Source organism: Camelus dromedarius, chromosome 6 (assembly GCF_036321535.1).
Source record: "Camelus dromedarius isolate mCamDro1 chromosome 6, mCamDro1.pat, whole genome shotgun sequence".
Taxonomy (NCBI): domain Eukaryota; kingdom Metazoa; phylum Chordata; class Mammalia; order Artiodactyla; family Camelidae; genus Camelus; species Camelus dromedarius.
In genome coordinates this window covers 45,070,415-45,076,414 of record NC_087441.1, presented here as the reverse complement: position 1 = coordinate 45,076,414, position 6,000 = coordinate 45,070,415, and the positions used below count along the sequence as shown (strand labels likewise).

General features: G+C 44.6%; 1 protein-coding gene across 1 annotated transcript in view; it reads left to right on the top strand.

Moving 5' to 3' along the window:
• Window positions 1-231: 231 nt before the first annotated feature.
• Window positions 232-6,000, top strand: part of ARMC2 (armadillo repeat containing 2) — a 176,957-nt gene continuing 171,188 nt past the window's right edge. The window contains exon 1 of the mRNA XM_064486802.1: window positions 232-314. The gene's annotated coding sequence lies outside the window, so the exon portion shown is untranslated. The remainder of the gene's footprint in view (window positions 315-6,000) is intronic.

Sequence of the window (6,000 nt, the reverse complement as noted above, 5' to 3'; positions counted from 1 at the left end):
GGGCCAACTATAGCACCTTGTTAAGAAGGATTCTGGGGCAGCATCCAGGCTTGCTAGGAAACAGATCTGTGATTATTTAGTCTGCTGCAGGCCCAAGATGGAGGGGCATCGGTGTCTGGCATCCTGGGTGGGTGCCTTAGGCAATAGCCAAGTATTCTGCTGCTCAATTCTTCCAGCAGGGAAGCCAGATCATATTTAACTTGGCTTCCAATCTCTACAGGTTTTCCCAACATCCATCACCAATGGAAGGAAGCTCCTTCAGGCCACATAAGAAGGAAGAATTCAAACGCTAATCAGGGACATGCCTTGGAGAGGTGAGGCAATTCCTTAAGCTTTTATCTCTTCCTCATCCTTGTTACTTTAAGCGCTGCCATCCATTCCACAAAGGGATTAGCAGTAAGTTCTTTAAATGAAGGGGAACTGATCTCTGATTTGCTTGTTTTGAGGAATGAGGTAGAAGGGGAGGAACTGGGAAGCCCGTTTTCTGCCCAGGAGCTGGTCATGGGGGCAGAAAGTGCTTTTTGTTGGGGTAGCAGCTCTGGAGTGGAGAGAAAATCGAGTCAAACATCTGGGCCTGTATACCAGGAGCTGTGCTGCCCACCTTGGGGGATGGGGGATAGAGGGGGCAGGCAGGTGAGAGGAGGGTGACATGGACACTAAACAGGTCGGAGCCCTGTGTGGTTTTTTAAAAACTGCATTGAGAATGTTTTCTGACTTTTCCTCTTATAAAATGATGATTAAAGGAAAATGTTGATAATTTGACTATATCAGTGGCAATAAAAGGAACTGACCTACAGTTTAGGTAAAGAGGACATCTGTGTAGGTATAAAAATGTCAGCTTCACAATGGAAGACTTGGTCTTTTCTTCTATAGAAATAGAAGATATTTCTCCTTCTAAATGTATAAGTCTTCAAAACTACAGAAATGAACTATAGCCTGCTGAAGGGTTCCTTCCTGTTTATTTTTTATTGGTGAATATCATGAAGCCTAAACCAATCTCTAACTTCTGAATCACAAAAAATGTTTCTATCCCTATTAAACTTGTTTCTTTCACCATTCTACTATATTCCTTCATAAAAGCAATAGCGGTATTGCCCAATTAAGTCTTTTAAGAAAATTCAGTATAAATTCTTTTCATGGTCCCAATATTCTTTGAAGAATGAAGAAAAACAAAATATGCTCGTTTTCCTTGGAAAATTAGCTGGGGCTATTTTATGAATTGAAACTCTTAAAATTAAATCATTTCACTTGAAAGAAGCCAGAACACATATTCGTTCTCGATGCTTCCTGCCTCTTGCTGGGATGGTGGACATTTCCAGAGAATTGCCATGCCAAACTTGTACAAGTCTAGTCTTTAAACCTGTTTTCCAAGTCTGCCCTGGAGTTGTTTGTGGAGAAGCATGCCTTTCATGGTAAATGGAAACATATCCTGTGTCAAGTTCCATGCTCTTAACTCTAAAATTAGAAAGTATTGGGTGGGAGGAGGGTGATGAGTGTAGGAATGATGGTATTACTCAGAAAGAAACTCAAATTAGATGGGATTGCACAGATTTTGTAATATGTGTTTTGTTTTACTTTTCTCACGAAGCCAGGGATTTTTTTATAAGAAGAACAAAGCGGGGGGCGGGGTGCAGGGCTTGCTTCCAGGGAGAGGGTGAGGAGAGAGAGCTGTGGTCCTTGGTTTACAGTCTGTATCAAAACAGGAAGCCCCACCCCCACCTGGCACCAGTTCCTTTCACCCCGTAAATATTCTAGTCCTTGGTTTTCTTTATTTTTACTTCTGAAAGCAAAGTGGAAAGGGCAAAGGATGGATGATAGATGGATGGATGGATGGATGGATAGATAGATAGATAGATAGATAGATAGATAGATAATAGATGTGTGTGTGTGTGTACGTTCATGTGCGTGTACTTGCTTGACTTTGAGAAAGTTCTGAAAACCTCTAGACTTTCTGTGCAAATCAACCTCCTCCTATCTTATTCTTCCCAGTGCATTTGTCCCCAGGACACTGGGGTGTCCTGACCTTTCTGTGTTTCTGAGCAAAACTATGGCAGTGTGTGTCCTGGCTTCTGTGTTTCTGAGTGTCCCAGCTGCCAGAGCCTCACAGATGGGATGGGAGAGAGGAAGGGGTTAGTGTCCGGGCACATTCTTCTGCTGGAGTAAGGATGTGGTTGTCTTTCCTTTTGGCTCTACCAGAGGGGGAGGAAGTAAGCAGACTAGCTCCTTGCCCTCAGTCCGGGTAATGTGAGCACTTTCGCCCTGCCAATCAAAGCGAAGTTTTGCCAGACCTTTTCAATGCCTGTTTATCTCCTCCTTTGTTTAGGTCTTAGATTATTTTACCTAAATGTTAGCTCTTCCCTTCATGTCCACCAAGGTCATTTAGCTTCTGGCATGCAGGCACTGAGCTTTATTTGTCTGTCTGTCTTCGGGACTTGATACAGTGTCTGGTACATAGAGTTCAACCTTTGAACAAGCCAGTTCTCTAGCACACAGTCACTGACATCTACTGCATGCAAGAACCATACTCCGGACTGTGAGTGAGTCAGGGGGTGGAGGGGAGTGTCACAGGTGAGTTGAGCACCTACACCTTGTAAGATCACAGTCAGGTGAGGGAGAGGAAAGGCACATGCGGGGGAGGGCAGTGCAGATGAAGGTGCACATACACACACATTCCTGAGTCTCTAAATCTGACCCAGTGCCTGGCACATAGTAACAAATGCTTGCTGGTTAAGTATGCATGGTTTTCTTTTTCTTTTTCTTTTTCTTTTTTTTTTTTTTTTTTTTTTACACTTTATAACTTTTTTGGGGGGAGTAATTAGGTATTTATTTATTTATTTATTTATTTTAATGGTGGTAATGGGGATTGAATTCAGGACCTCGTGCATGCTAAGCATGTGCTCTACCACTGAACTCTATCCCTTCTCCTAAGTTTGCATGTTTTAAATCTAGGAAATAAATCATTTCTGAGTGGTGTTTCAGGTTTCTAGCCTCTATACTTCCAAAATCAGCCAAAGCACTCTGGAAGCCACCCTTTGGCGAGGCCCTTCTCTCTCCAGTCTTCGAAGGGGCTTTGATTTGGATCCAACCAACAGCCCTCTCCCTTGCCCAGATTCTGTGGCACCTCTTCCCCATTTCCTGGAACCCACAGCTCTCTAGGAAGGGGGATTCGAATGAGCAATCTGTTTGCAATAATGGTTAGTGGTTGTAGCAAAACAGCTAAAACTAATTTCAGATAGAGCATGGACCTTGTTCTGGAAAACTCCATTGCTACTGTTGGTCTGTAGAACAAAGGGCTCCAAGGACAAGATTTACAGCCTGGCTCGATAAGGCAAGTGTCAGAGTGGAGTGAAGGGGAGAAAGCCACATTTCCTCTTACTAAATAAAAAACTGAAAAGGCTGCGGTGGTGAGGGACAGAGATGGGATGAGGAGCTGGGATCTGTCTGGTTTTGAGCGACTGCAGGAGCAGGGAAATCGTGGATTTGTTTTAAACAATTGAGACGATGTTGCCAAAGGGGGAAAGTTTGAAATCTAAACCTGGTAGCAAAAGTTACTGGACAATTCTCCATTCATTTGACATTAAAATATGGGTAAATAAAAACCCTTAGGTAGTTTAGAAGCCTGATACCACCGGAAGGTCCCAGGAGGAGGCCCAATGTGGCCACCTGTGTCTAGAACCCGCCTCCCTCTGCAGGTCTCTATTTTAATGTGATTCAAGTCGGGGGAGGCTGCACAGGAGGCATCTTTTGTGCCCAGTGATTGGGCTGTAGATGGAGAACTGGGGAGAAGGGTGGCAGTGAGATTCTTCCCCGGCCTGGCCCCAGAAGTTGGCCTCAGAACCGTGAGGACTTTTGAGAAACTAGAGAAAGTTATGGACACATCTTCCCGCTCATTACACAAGCCAGGCCATGAGCATAGGAGTGTGTGCTGTCTCAGAGGCCTCTAGGTCCCCTGACCCTCATAATGCCTTTGCTCCCAACAGTTGGCCCCCTTCACCTCCAGAATTAACTCTGAGTCCTTATCGCAGTGAGCAAACCTCCCAAGGCACATCCCAAACTCCCCTGCACGTTCGTACCAGGCACAGAGGATTTGGAGATTCCCTGAAGGTGCCGGGCACATCCAGGCTCCAGGCCTGTGTTCCTTCTGTGCTCTTTCTGCCTGCTTCTCTCTCTCTGCCAAACCCTGATTCACCCCTCAAGTTTTCTTTGCACTGACCCTGCTTGAATGACGTCTTCCCCAGTCTTTCAGATGGAGGGAGTTGCTCTCTTGTCGGCATTTTCAAAATGCTTGGACTTTATTACATTCATCGAATGATGCTAACTATTATTTTACCTCCTATGTTTGTCACATGACACTTGTCCACTCAGTGGATTATGAACTACTTGAGGGCAGCAATGTATGTCATCCTACCGTGGATCCCTCTTAGAGTCCACAGTAATGTCTGATTTTGAGGTTGGAGGGACTTAGAAATGCTGGAGAGAATAAATGATAATGGCATAGCAGCTCCACTGTCTCAGGATGGACGGGGGTCTGGGCAGGGATGGGGCTATGAATAACAGACACCCAGGGTCCTGCAAACAAGGGCTTGGCTCTGTGCCTGGGAGGCGCCACCCAGCAGAGTGCCAGACCTTCACTCCTTGTACTGGGCTCAAAAGCAAAGTGCAAACTCATAGGATGCACGATGGCATGAAATGGACTTTAAAAATTGTTTGTAATATACATTTTTTGCATGTGGCACTGAGTAAAAAGTTTTCTGGCAAAAAACTACCATCATTCATATTTCATGTGAAACTCCAGCCCCTTCCAGCATTTTTGACTCTTACAGTCTCCCTACTCTTTTTCTGAAACCAAAGGGTTCTTTGCTCTTTACCAAACAATTTAGGCCTTGTTCTTATTTTTCACTGGGGATGTTTAAAATGCTCTCGGGAAACAGTCCTACCATTCAGAAATCCCAAATATATCCATGAGCATTTATTATTCTTCAAGGTTACAGGAATTTTCCTTGGAAACTATTTGAATTTGAGTAGAATTTTGGCCTTTCGTGTCTCTTCTTGCTTTTAAAATGAGTTTCGGTAAATCGAAGTCTCTGAACTGGTATTTACTTATTTATTTTGTCACATTTAGCCTGTCTAAAGATGCTTTGTCATTAAAAAACAAAAAGTAATTTCAGGCCCTCCCCCTAAATTTCTTTTTAAAAATTCACTGGGCAAGATATCCCAGCATGTCATTGTTACCTTCAGCATTAAGCTGGTATTGGCATTAAAAGAAGGAGCCAACTGAACATAAAAAAGACATCTTTTGGCATCTCTTTCAGCAATCTGAACAAAACCTCGAAAGCCATTCCACCTTCTGGTCCCAGCTTTGTAAATGAGACCCTGAATATGCCAGATTTCAGGGACTTTTTTATCTTTATGCTGAGACACTTCTCCGAAGAGAATGAAATACATTGGGTATTGCTGGTGGAAACAAAAGCTTGCATATCTGAGGCACCAAGGGCAGGATGCTGCTGGCCTTGCTTCTCACCCAGTGTTTTGGAGTGGAAAATGACAGCCTTGGCACGGCAGTCTCTCCCATACGGCAAGTGTGTTGGCTGCAGAGCTACTCCTGTGTCCCAACAATCTGTCCTGTCCAGGCTCAGCACAAGCTGTGGAGCCCAACCTGGAGCAGGATTCTGCAAACAGGATCCCGCGCTACAACTGGGGACCCAGGAAGAGGGACTGCATGTGGTTCTTCCTGGGAGTGAGAGCACTGCCTGCCTGGTGGGCCCTTCCAGGGAAGAGCTGAGGGAACCTCTAAAGGATACATAAAAACAGAGTGACGTCTCTCCTAACACTGTCCTGTAACTAGAAGGGGCATCCAGGTCCAGAAATGCTTCATATGCTTGTGTACAGTTGGGTTTGATCAGGTTTGGTGGGAAGCTCACAGATACGGGATCATGTGACCTGAGGTCATCACACTACTTCCTTTAGTGGCTGTGTGCCCTCAGGAATGTCATGTAACCT